The 13,673-nt window shown below is 39.7% G+C and overlaps 1 protein-coding gene across 6 annotated transcripts in view; it reads left to right on the top strand.

Annotated features, from left to right (window-relative positions):
• The window catches only part of GCC2 (GRIP and coiled-coil domain containing 2), a 673,733-nt gene that overhangs the window by 613,936 nt on the left and 46,124 nt on the right, over positions 1 to 13,673 (top strand). The gene's annotated exons all lie outside the window — the stretch shown is intronic.

The following is a 13,673-nucleotide window of genomic DNA, read 5'->3' as shown; positions in this document are numbered from 1 at the left end:
TGAGAAAACCTGGCCATGCTCAGGACTTCAGTGATTTTAGGTGTGCAGTATATAATCTATAGATAGATTCATATCCCTGGACATGACTACTGACCCAGATCTCACAGTTGTGTTTCCCTCTCACACATCTCACTTATCTCATCAAACTCAACATAACCAAATTGCTTCCCTTGGTTAGACCAGTGGCACCACAGTTTTTCATACCTTTTGACTTTAGAGACACTTTAACTTTTCTATTTCCTTTATTCTCTATATGCGTCAGCCACCAGAGACCTATCATAGCTATAAGATATTGTTCCAGTTTATCTCTTTTCTCTCCATTTCTATGGCTTTATGTTAAAAACATCAAATACTTAACCTATTTCAATAAAAACCTAACTGGGTTCTCTTTCTCTTTTTAGTCTTATATAATCCTGCCAGATAACAAAATATTATTTTTATTCCCTGTTTAAAAACCTGAGTTGCAGGCCGGACGCAGTGGCTCACACCTGTAATCCCAGCACTTTGGGAGGCCAAGGTGGGAGGATCACTTGAAGTTAGGAGTTTGAGATCAGCCTGGCCAGCATGGTGAAACCCGGTCTCTACTAAAAATACATTTAGCTGGGCGTGATTGCCCACACCTGAAATCCCAGCTACTCAGGAGGCTGAGGCACGAGGTTTGCTTGAACCCAGGAGGCAGAGATTGCAGTGTGTTGAGATTGAGCCACTGTACTCCAGCCTGGGCAACAGAGTAAGACTCCATCTCAAAAAAAAAAAAAAAAAAAAAAACTGAGTTGCTTATTATTTCCACTCCCTTAATGCTAACAAATGCTTTTTTATTCCCCACCTTAGGCCAAGCTTCTGTAAAGTTTCTTTTGCATGTCAGAGCTCTGCAATACTGTATTCACTGCTTTTGCATAATATCCTTTGGTTATATATTTATTTATTTATTTTTGAGACGGAGTCTTGCCCTGCCACCCAGGCTAGAGTGCAGTGGCACAATCTCAGCTCACTGTAAGCTCCGCCTCATGGGTTCATGCTGTTCTCCTGCTTCAGCCTCCCAAGTAGCTGAGACTACAGGCACCCACCAGTACACCTGGTTAATTTTTTGTCCTTTTAGTAGAGACGGGGTTTCACCGCATTAGCCGGAATGGTCTCAATCTCCTGACCTCGTGATCCACCCGCCTCGTCCTCCCAAAGTGCTGAAATTACAAGCGTGAGCCACTGCGCCCAGCGTGGTTATATATTATCTTATTTTCTCATCAGTGGCTCCCTACTTATGAGCTGTGGACTACTGAGGGACTCCCAGAGAGTTATTACAAGGCATCTTTAAATCCATATGCATGTCACGCTGTATCATTTTGTTCTTTATTTAGTTACAATCTATGAAGCTAGAATGATGTACACAAATGCCATTTCGTTTTATAATGTACTGTTTCATTTAAGTATTACTGAGTTCACAGTAGTCTTCTTTGTATATTTGATCATTATGTGTTTTCTTAATCCATGATAGCCACAACACAACTATATGGTAATTAAGGAAGAAGGTCAATTACACCCAGACTGCCTGAGTTAGGCTTTCAAATCCTTGTTCCTCCACTGACCAGCTGTGTGACCTTGACTAAGTTTCTTAAATTCTTTCTCTATGATTCAGTTTTGTCATCTGTAGAACAGCGATAATAATACTCTTTGTTTGTAGGATTGAGGTACAAATAGAATTGATGTAGAAATGTAGGATTGATAAGGTAATACATCTACTGCACATAGAACTGGGTTGGCCACGTAAGTACCCAATAATTGTTAGTTATCATTGTTGTTATTACCATGTATTATTTCTGGGGGATTTTTTTTTTTCTTGGGATAGGGTTTCTCCCTATCGCCCAGGCTGGAGTGCAGTGGCATGATCTCCATCCACTGCAACCTCTAGAGTGTTTTCTAGTTTTTTATCCATTAATTCTTAAAATACTTTTTACAGAATTGCATTTCAGAATAAGAACGTTTAAATACCTACCTGCTGTTTCCTTCTTATCACTCATCAATGTATTCTCCCACTGTCAAAACTGCTCCTAAAGACAAGATTAGAAAATTTCGGCTGAGCTCAGTGGCTCACACCTGTAATCCCAGCACTTTGGGAGGCTGAGGCAGATGGATCACCTAAGGTCAGGAGTTGGAGACCAGCCTGGCCAACTTGTGAAACCCCATCTCAAAATACAAAAATTAACCGGGCATGGTGGCATACACCTGTAGCTCAGGCTACTCAGGAGGCTGAGGCAGAAGAGTCGCTTGAACCCAGGAGGCAGAAGTTGAGTGAGCTGAGATAGTGCCACTGTACTACAGCCTGGGCAACAGAATGAGATTCCGTCTCAAGAAAAACAAAATTTATCCAAGTTAGCCAACTTTACCTTTAAGGGTTTTTTTTCTTTTCCTTTTTTTTTTTTTTTTCTTAATCCATTATATTTATACGTATTCATGGGGTACATGTGAAATTTTGTTAAATGCATAGAATAATCATCAAATCAGAGTAGTATCCACACCCAGGTATTTATCATATATATGTGTTGGGTACATTTCAGGTCTTCTGGCTATTTTGAAAAATACTTACTTTTCTCTGCCTGACTTAGATTTTACTTAACATAATGACCTCAGCTCCATCCATATTGCTGGAAATGATGTGATCTCATTCTTTTTTATGGCTATATACATTGTATATATATAGCATTCATCCTTTGATGGGCACTTAGGTTGATTTCATGTTTGCTATTGTGAATAGTGCTGCAGTAAACACGGGAGTGCATGTATCCCTTTGTTGTATTGATTTCTTTTCAATAACTACCAACATTGGGGTTTTTGGAATGTATGGTAGCTCTATGTTTAGTTTTTTGAGAAATCCCCGACTGTTTTGTTGTTTTTTAGATGGAGTCTTGCTCTGTCACCTAGGCTGTAGAGCAGTGACGTGATCTCGAGAGCTCACTGCAAGCTCTTCCTCCCAGGTTCACACCATTCTCCTGCCTCACCATCCTGAGTAGCTGTGACTACAGGTGCCTGCCACCATGCCGGGCTAATTTTTTTTTTTTTTTTTTTTTTTTTTTTTTTTTTTTTTTTTTTTTTTTTTTTTTTTTTTTGAGATGGAGCCTCCTTCTGTTGCCCAGGCTGGAGTGCAGTGGCGCGATCTCGGCTCACTGCAAGCTCCGCCTCCCGGGTTCACATCATTCTCCTGCCTCAGCTTCCGAGTAGCTGGAACTACAGGCGCCCGCCACCACGCCTGGCTAGTTTTTTGTATTTTTAGTAGAGACGGGGTTTCACCATATTAGCCAGGATGGTCTCAATCCCCTGACCTTGTGATTTGCCCACCTCGGCCTCCCAAAGTACTGGCGAGAGCCCCCGCTCCCGGCCTGAGGAATCCCCAACTGTTTTCTATAGTGGCTATACTTACCTACACTTCCACCAACAATGTAGAAGGGTTCTCCTTTCTCCACATTGTCACCAACGTCTGTTACATTTTTTTATTCTTAATAGCCATTCCTCATTGTGGTTTTGATTTGCACATCCCTGATGATTAGTGATATTGAGTATCATATACTTGTTGGCCATTTCTTTGTCTTTTGAGAAATGTCTATTCATGTCCCTTGCCTATCTTTTAATGGGGTTATTTTTAAATGTTGTGTTTGAGTTCTTTGTATACTCTGGATATTAGTCCCATATTGGATGAAGAGATTGTAAATATTTTGTCCCATTTAAGAGTTGTCTTCTTCACGCTGTTGATTGTTTTGCTATGCAGAAGCTTTTTAGCCTATAATTTCAGCATTAAGGGAAGCCATGGCAGGAGGTTCACTTGAGCCCAGCATTTTCAGACCATCGTGAGAAACATAGCAAGATCCATTTCCACAAAAAAAAATATAAAAATTAGCCAGACATGGTGGAGAGTGCATGTAGTCCCATCTTCTTGGGACACTAGGAAGATCACTTGATCCCGTTAGGTTGAGGCTGCTGTGAGCCATAATCACACTACTGCACTCCAGCCTGGGTGACAGAGGGGGCCCTCATCTAAAAAACAAAAAATTTTAAGAAGCCTTTCAGTTTAATGTCCTATTTGTCTGTTTTTGATGCCTGGGCTTTTGAGATCTTAATAAAATCTTTCTAGGCCAATATCTTGATGCGTTTACCCTGTGTTTTCTTCTACTAGTTTTACACTTTTGGGTCTTATATTTAAGTTTTTAATCTATTTTAGTTGATATTTGTATCAAGTGAATGGTGAGAGAGAGGGACTCACTTTCATTCTTCTGCATATAGTTACCTGGTTTTCCTAGCACCATTTGTTGAAGAGGGTGTCCTTTGCCCAGTGTGTGTTCTTAATGGCATTGTCGAAGATCGGTTGTCTATAAATATGAGGATTTATTTTTGGGTTCTCTATTTTGTTCTGTTGGTCTGTATGCTTGTTTATATACCAATACTTTGTTTCTTTGGTTACTATAGCCTTGTAATATGTTTTGAAGTCAAGTAGTGTGATGCCTCCACTTTGTTTTTTAACTCAGAATTTCTTTAGCTCTTCTGCCTTTTTTTTTTTTTTTTTTTGGTTTCATAAAAATATTAGGATTCTTTTTTCTGTTTCTGCGAAAAATGATGTTGGTATTTTAATAGGGATTTCATTGAACTGTACGTTACTTTGGGTAGTATGGTCATTTTAACAATATTCTATGAGCATGAAATGTCTTCCCACTTATTTGTGTCCTCTTCAGTTAATTCATCTGTGTTTTTGTGGTTTTCATTATAGAGATCTTTCACTTCTTTGGCTTTTGTTTTTTGCTTTTTTTTTTTTTTTTTTTTTTTTTGAGCTGCTGTGAAAGGTTGTAAAAGGTTCTTGATTTCCTTTTTTAGCTATTTTATTGTCGGTCTATAGAAATGTTACTGGTTTTTGTATATTGTTTGTATCCAGCAACTTTACTGAATTTATTTATCAGCTCTAAGAGTTTTTTGATAGTCTTTTGTCATCTGTAGAGAGGGACAATTTAACTTTCATGTTTCCAATTTGGATGCCTTTTATTTCTTTCTCTTGCCTGATTGTTCTGGCTAGGACTGTCAGTCCCATGTTGAATAGTAGTGGTGAAAGTGGGCCTCTTGTCTTGTTTCGGTTCTTAGAGGAAAGATTTTCAATTTTTCCCCATTTTTGTGTGCTGTTAATTTGAGTTTGTCATATGTGGCCTTTATTATTTTGAGGTTTAATCCTTCTGTGCCTAGTTTGCTAAGAGTTTTTATCCTGAAGGGATGTTGAAGTTTATGAATTCCTTTTTCTGCGTCTATTGAGGTGACGTATGACTTTTGTCCTTTATTCTGTTGATGTGATATGTCACGTTGATTTCCATATGTTGAACCATCCTTGCATCCCTGGAATAAATTCACTTGATCATGGTGTATTATCTTTTCAATGTGCTGTTAGATTTGGTTTGCTAGTATTTTGTTGAGGATTTTTGCATTGGTGTTCATCAAGGATATTGGTTGTTGTTGGTTTTTGTTTGTTTGTTTGTTTTTGCTGTGTCCTTGTCTGGTTTTAGTATCAGGGTAGTGCCAGCTTTCTAGAATGAATGAGGGGAAATTGCCATCCCTTCAGTTTTTTGGAGTATTTCAGGAGGATTTGGTATTAGATCTTTATGCATTTGGTAGAATTCAGTGTGCATCCATCTGGTTCTGGGCTTTTCTTTGTGGGGAGACTTTTTATTACTGATTCATTCTTGCTACTCTTTATTAATTTGTTCAGGTTTTCTGTTTTTTCCTGGATTTTTTTTTTTTGTAGGTTGTGTGTTTCCAGAAATTTATCCATTTCCTCCAGGTTTTCCAGCTTGTGAGTGCATAGCTGTTCATAATATTCTCTGATGGTCTATTTATTTCCATGATAATGGTTGTAATGTCTCCTTTTCCATTTCTGATTTTATTTAGGTCTTCTTTTTTGTTGTTGTTAGCCTAACTAGTAGTTTATCAGTGTTGTTTCTTTTTTTGAAGAACCAGCTTTTCATTTTGTTAATCTTCTGCCTTTTTAAAAAGTCTCTTATTTCATTTAGTTCTGCTTTGATCTGTATTAGTCCTTTCCTTCTGCTAACTTTGGGTTTGGCTTGTTCTTTCTGGTTCATTGAGGTACATCATTAGATTGTTTGAAATCTTTTTACTTTTTGGATGTAGGCGTTTATTGCCATGAACTTACCTCTTAGCACTGCTTTTGTTGTATCACATAGGTTTTGGTATGTTGTAGTTTCCATTTTCATTTGTTCCAAGAAATTTTTTTATTTTTGTTTTAATTTCCTTATTGACCCATGGTCATTTGGGACCATGTTATTTAATTTTCATGTATTTCTGTCACTTCCAAAGTTCCCCTTGGTACTGATTTCTAATATTTCATTGTGGTTTGAGAACATACTTGATATGATTTTGATTTTTAAAAATGTGTTGAAAAAGGTTTTGTGGCCTAACATATGGTCTTTCTGGAGAATGAATGTGTCATATGCTGTTGAGAAAAATATGTATTCTGCAGTTTTTGGATAAAATGTTCTGTAAACATCTGTTAGGTCCATTTGGTCTGAAGTCTGGTTTAAATGCAATATTTCTTTGTTAATTTTCTGTCTAGATCTGTCTAATGCTGAGAGCGGGGTGAGGTTGCCCAGTACTATTGTGTTGGAGTCTGTCTCTCTCTAGATCTAGTAATGCTTTAGGAATCTGGGTGCTGCAATGTCGGGTTCATATATGTTTGGAATTGTTATATCTGTTTGCTGGTTTGATTCTTTTGCCATTATATAATGACCTTCTTTGCCTTTTTTTTTTTTTTTTTTTTTTTACTATTTTTGACTTAAAGTCTGTTTTATCTAAGTATAGCTACACAGGAGCCTGAGGCAGGAGAATCGCTTGAACCCGGGAGGCAGAGGTTGCAATGAGTGGAGATCACACCACTGCCAGGCTGGAGTGCAGTGGTGCGATCTCGGCTCACTGCAGTCTCTGCCTCCCGGGTTCAAGCAATCCTGCCTCAGCCCCCCAAGTAGCTGGGATTCCAGCCGTCTACCACCATGCCCAGCTAATTTTTTGTATTTTTAGTAGAGACAGGGTTTCACCATGTTGGCCAGTCTGGTCTCGAGCTCATGACCTCAGGTGATGCACCCGCCTCAGCCTCCCAAAGTGCTAGGTTTACAAGCATGAGCCACTGTGCCTGGCCACTAAATAGGTTTTCAAATCCTTTTGTTCTCTCTGCTCATTTGGTTTTTATTTCCATGGAATATCTTTTTCTACGCTTTAACTTTCTTCTATATGTCTCTTTACAGGGAAAGTGCATTTGTTGTGGGTAGGACATGGTTAGATTATGTTTTTTATCCTTTTAGCCAGCCTGTATCTTTTAAGAAGAGAACTGAACTCCATTTACATGCAAAGTTATTAATGATGTGTGAGCCTATTTTTTGTCATATTAATGGTTTTCTCTTTGCTTTATATTTTCTTCGTTCCTTTCTCTTTCTCTCATTGTTTGTTATGGTGGTTTGCTGGCTTTTTATAGTGGTACCATTTGAGTCCTTTCTCTTCCTTATTTTTGTGTTGCTTTACCAGTGAGTTTTCTGTTTGTGTTTTTATGATTATGAATGTCATCCTTTCACTTTCAGGTTTAGGACTTCCTTGAACATTTCTTGTAGGTCTGGTCTAGTGGTAATGAATTCCCTCAGCTTTTGCTTGTCTGGAGAAGACTTTATTTCTCCTTCATTTATGAATGGTAATTTTGCTGATTATAGTATCTTTGTGATATGGTTTGGATTTGTGTCCCTGCCCAAATTTCTTGTCAAATTGTAATCTTCAGTGTTGGAGGCGAGGCCTAGTAGGAAATGACTGGATCATGGGGATGAACTTCCCTCTTGCTGTTCTCATGATAGTGAGTGACTTCTCACAAGATCTGGTTGTTTAAAAGTGTGTAGCATTTTCCCCTTCGCTCTCGTCCTTCTGCTCCAACCGTGTATGACGTGCCTCCTTCCTCTTTGCCTTCTGCCATGATTATAAGTTTCCTGAGGCCTTCCCAGCCATGCTTCCTCTACAGCTTGAAGAACCATAAGCCAATTTAATCTCTTTTCTTTATAAATTATCCAATCTCAGTTCTTTATAGCAGTGCAAGATCAGACTAATATACTTTGGCTGAGAGTTTTTCCTTCAGCATTTTGAATATATCGTTCTCTTATCTCCAATGAATATATTACTCTCTTTTCTCTGGGTCTGTAAGCTTCCTGCTGAGAAACCTGCTGTTAGTCTGATGGAGGCTCCTTTATAGGTGACTAGATGCTTTTCTCTTTGCTGGATTTTTTTTTTTTTCTCTTTGCTGTTTTTAGAATTCTCTTTGTCTTTGACTTATGGCAATTGACTATAAATATGCCATGGAGAATACCTTTTTGCGTTGTATTTGTTTGGGGATACCTGGGCCTCCTGTATCTGGATGTCTACCTCTCTTGCTAGAGTTGGTGAGCTTTCATGTATTATTTCGCTAAATAGGTTTTCTGGTATTTTTTGGTTTTGTTTTGTTTTGATTTGGAGGCATAGTTTCACTCTTGCTGCCCAGGCTGGAGTGCAGTGGCACAATTTCAGCTCGCTGCAACCTCCGCCTCCCAGGTTCAAGTGATCCTCTCTCAGGCTCCCAAGCAGCTGGGATTATAGCTGTCTGCCACCACGCCCAGCTAATTTTTTGTATTTTTAGTAGAGACCGGATTTCACCATGTTTGCCAGGCTGGTCTGAAACTCCTGACCTCAGGTGATCCACCCGCCTCAGCCTCCCAAAGTGCTGGAATTACAAGCATGAGCCACTGTACCTGGCCACTAAATAGGTTTTCTAATCCTTTTGTTCTCTCTTTGCTTTCAGATACCCCAATAATTCAAATAAATATTTGGTCACTTTATGGAGCTGCATGGGTCACAAAGACTTTGCTGCCTGTTGTTGTTGTTGAGACAAAATCTCACTCTGTCGCCCAGGCTGGAGTGCAGGGATGTGATCTCTGCTCACTGCAACCTCTGCCTCCTGGGTTCAAGCTATTCTTCTGCCTCAGGCTCCCAAGTAGCTGGGATTACAGATGCCTATCACCTCGCCCAGCTACTAAAATTTTTGTAGTTTTAGTAGAGATGAGGTTTCACCATGTTGGCCAGGCTGGTCTTGAACTCCTGACCTCAGATGATCCACCTGCCTCGGCCTCCCAAAGTGCTGGGATTACAGGCACGAGCCACGACACCCGGCCGACTTTGCTCATTTTTGAAAATTCTTTTTCCGTTATTTTTGTGTGTGTGACTATATCAGAAAAAAAAGACCTGTCTTTAAGTTCTGACATTCTTTCTTTTGCTTGATCTAGTCCATTGTTGAAGCTTTTGAATGTATTTTTTTTTCTATGAATTCTTCAGTTCTAGAATTTCTATGTGGTTCTTTTTTCTGATACCTATCTCTGATAAATTTGTCATTCATATCCTGAATTGTTTTTCTGATTTCTTTGTATTGTTTTTTGGAAATTTTTGTATCTCACTGAGCTTCTTTAGTATCAAAATTTTGAATTCGTTTTCCAGGATTTTATGAAATTCTTTTTGATTTGAGATCTGTTGCTAGAGAATTATTGTGTTCCTTTGGAGATGTCATATTTCCGTGCTTTTTAATGCTTTCTATGTCCTTTACCTTGATATCTGCATCTGGTATAATAGTCACTTTTTCCAGTTTTTTTTTTTAATTTACTTTTTTAGGGAAGAACTTTTTCCTGAGGATGTATCTTTAGGATTGATTGGGTAGAGCACAGTGGCTTTGATTCTAGGTGGGTGCTGTAGCATAGGATCAGTATGACTGACTTGGCTGTAAACAGCGTCAGTGGTGACTGTGATTTCGTCAGTGACTTAGGGTGCAGTTTTTAGTGGAGGCTGTGGTAAAGTTTTGCTGGGGCCTGGAATGCCAAGTAGGCCAGTCTTCAAGTCGCAGTGGTGGCAGTTGTGGATTGAGCATGCCTGTCCCTGGGCCCCAAGGTGTGTCTGCTGGCACCAGTGTTAGCAGGCCAATTCTTGAGCCTCCAGGTAGCTTGATCAGGTGCTGGGAATGGCAACAGTGGGCCAGGCTGTTGGGTGGGTTCTTAAGCCCCCGGGCAGTGGATATAGCATGGGAATTGGCAACAGCAGTGGTAGGACAACCCTCTGGGGCCTCACTGATCAGCATTGGTTTTGGCAGTGACTGATTTGTTGATTGGGCCAGTCTCCATATCCACAGATGGTACATGGCAATGAGTGCCAGCTGTGGTGGTAGCAGCAGGTTCAGTGGGCCCTATCTCAGGCCCCAGGAGGAGGGCTCAGGTGCCACTGGTAATGGACTGGGCTGGACAATACCTAGTCCCCTGGACATTGCGCTCAGGTTCTGGTAGGGGCTGGAGCCAGGACAGGCTGTATGCCCTTAGGTTCCTCGGTGGTGCGTGAAGATTCCGACTGTGGTGTATAAGGGTGGGGTGAGCGTCCCAGGCCACCAGCGGAACGTTCAGGTGAAGACAGCAGTGTGTTGTGTCCCTGCTACTGAGGAGAGTGAAGTTGCTTCCCCTGGGAGCAGCCGTAGGTAGGCAGCATCACCTGTGCCTCGGCCCGCAGCAGTCTTTAGCCACAGCAGCTGCAGGCAGTAGAATTTGTCCTCAGGGTTCATAACAATGCTCAGCTGCCCCCCTCTGCATGGTTAGAAGGGGCAAGATTGCCACCCATGCTGACACCTCAGCCCAGGTTGCCGGGCAAGATATAATCCAGTGGAGTGGAGGCCATGGCACTGTGCTGCCACTATTCAAAACTCAGGGGCTTGTGGGGGCAGCGTGAGCTCTCTGGAGCAGTGCCTTCATGCGGCTTCCAGGAAACTCCCTATGTGAGTCTTGGGACCCACAGGGGTCAAGAGACCCTTCTGTGGCTAGGATTCTAGAAGTCTGCAACAGGAATGTGGATAGCGGAGAGTCTCTCACTTAGCCTTTCTGAGCATTGGGGAATTTCTCTCTTCTCCCAGCCAACTGTAGCTGAGCAGGCTGCCTTGCTTCAAACTCTTTCCTTATGTTTTAGGCCATTTTTGCATTGCTATAAAGAAATACCAGAAGTCTATGGGAAAAATGGAAGGATGGAAGGAAAGAGGGAAAAAGGAAGGGAGGGAGACCTGAGATTGGGTAATTAAAAAGAAAAGAGGTTTAATTGGCTCATCGTTCTGCAGGCTGTTCAGGAAGCATAGTTTTGGCATCTGCTTGGCTTCTAGGGAGGCCTCTGGGAGCTTTTATTTATGGCAGAAGGCAAAGGGGAAGCAAGGCACATCACATGGCGAAAGCAGGAGCATGTGAGAGAGCACTGTGGGAAGAGGTGCCACACAATTTTAAACACCCAAATCTTGTGAACGCAGAGTGAGAGCTCACTTTTCACCAAGGGGATGGCCCAAGCCATTCGTGAGGGATCCACCCACATGATCCAAACACCTCCCACCAGACCCCACCACCAACATTGGGGATTACATTTCAACATGAGATTTGGGTGGGGACAAATTTCCAAACTACCACCTTAAGATGTTTTCTGTCACTTCTCTGTTGAATTTATGTTCTCTCTTGGATGATCTATATGTATGTAATTATCTACTCACTATTTTGGTTCATAGTGGAGGAAGTAAGAGATGCCTCTAATCAGCCACCTTTGAAGCCCTCTCCTAACCTTCCTCTCAGATTATTGATTTTTTAAAAAGTTTTTACTTCAATAGCTTTTGGGGTACAAGAGGTTTTTTGTTACATGGATGAATTATATAGTGGTGAAGTCTGAGATTTTAGTGTACCCATCACCAGAGTGGTGAACATAATACCTACTGTGTAGTTTTTTATCCCTAGCTCCCCTTCCACCCTCCCTCTTTTGAGTCTCTAACGTCCATTATGTCACTCTGTATGGCTTTGCATACTCATAGCTTAGCTCCCACTTATAAGTGGGAATATGTATGGTTTTTGGTTTTATTTCATTTGGAATAATGGCCTCTAGCTCCATCCAAGTTGCCTAAAAAGACATTATTTCATTCCTTTTTATGACTGAGTAGTATTCCATGGTGTATATGTGCCACGTTTACTTTTATCTACTCATTAGTCAGTGGACACTTAGGTTGGTTCCACGTCTTTACAATGGTGAATTGTGCTGCCATAAACATTTGTTTACAAGTGTAGTCATCTAATGACTTACGTTCTTTTGGTATCTACCCAAAAGAAAATAAGTCATTTTGGATTGCTGAATTGATTGATAGATCTGTTTAGCTCTTTAAGGTATCTCCATACTGTTTTCCATAGAAGTTGTACTAATTTGCATTCCCACCAGCAGTGTATAAGTGTTCCCTTTTCCCCACATCCACACAAACATTTGTTTTTTGACTTTTTTTGAAATGTAGTCTTACTCTGTCGCCCAGGCCGGAGTACAGTGGCGCAGTCTCGGCTCACTGCAACCTCTGCTTCCCAGGTTCAAGCAATTCTCCCTCAGTCTCCCGAGTAGCTGGGATTAAGGTGGTATCTCATTGTGGCTTTAAGTTGCATTTCCCTGATGATTATGATGTTGAGCATTTTTTAATATATTTGTTGGCCATTTGTATATATCCTTTTAAGAAATGTCTATTCATATGTCTATTCGTGTCCTTTGCCCACTTTTTAATGGAATTATTTGGGGTTTTTTATTGCTGATTTGTTGAGTCCTTGTAGATTCTGGATACTAGTGCTTTGTCAGATGCGTAGTTTGCAAATATTTTCTCCCGTTCTGTGAGTGGTCTGTACTTGGTTGATTATTTCTTTTGCTGTGCAGAAGCTAATTAAAAAGTTTAATTTTTATTTCAGTAGCTTTTGGGGTATAAGCAATTAAACTAAAGAGTTTAATTAGGTCCTATTTGTTTATTTTTGTTTATGTTACATTTGCTTTTGAGGTATTAGTCATGAATTCTTTGCTTAGGCCAGGTTATTGATTTAATATTAAAGCGTGTTATCCTGACCATTCAAGTCTCAGAAGGTAACAATTTAAGAAAATTATTTTGGGAGTGTTAACAGGTGTTCATCACTTAACTGCTACAATTAAGTTCTCTATTTTAGAAAACTCATATAGCAATATAATATGTTCTCTACATTTCTAGAAAACTGAAAAGGCTTTCTTGCTAAGTTATATCACTTTTTTTGGGAAAATACACTGGAAAAACCTATAGCTTTTAATAGAAACTTTTTTATTCTTTATGTAACATGTCAAAATGTATGTCCTTACAAGTTTAAATTGTGACTAAAACCTCTGGTAAACATCTAGTGCATTAGAATACAATCTTAGTTTCATTGCAAACCTCACAGGTTTGACTTTTAAAGAAAGACTAAGAAACCATATTTCTCATGTCAAAATTTGAGGTGCACAGCATTATGGTTAATATTTATGCTGCTTCTAAATGCAAGAAACATGAAAAAGTTGCATGTTAAGATACTTGAATTTCTAGTCCATATCACTGTTAATAATTTTTCTTTTAAGTTGAAATCAAATTTGTATTTCCTAAGAAATACTGTCCATTCTGTGCTTCTGATCTTTAAGTTTTTTTTTAAATAGTTGTTTGCATTTAGCCTGTATATATAGATCTCCTAAAATTAATTTATTGAGACTTTCGATACTTACCAATCAGAAGTTTTATTGCAATACTTACGTATAATGTGAAAAAACTAATTTTAAAA

This window comes from Macaca thibetana, chromosome 13 (assembly GCF_024542745.1).
Source record: "Macaca thibetana thibetana isolate TM-01 chromosome 13, ASM2454274v1, whole genome shotgun sequence".
Classification (NCBI taxonomy): domain Eukaryota; kingdom Metazoa; phylum Chordata; class Mammalia; order Primates; family Cercopithecidae; genus Macaca; species Macaca thibetana.
The sequence above is the reverse complement of the archived record's forward strand: the minus strand, read 5'-3'. Positions and strand labels throughout refer to the sequence as shown.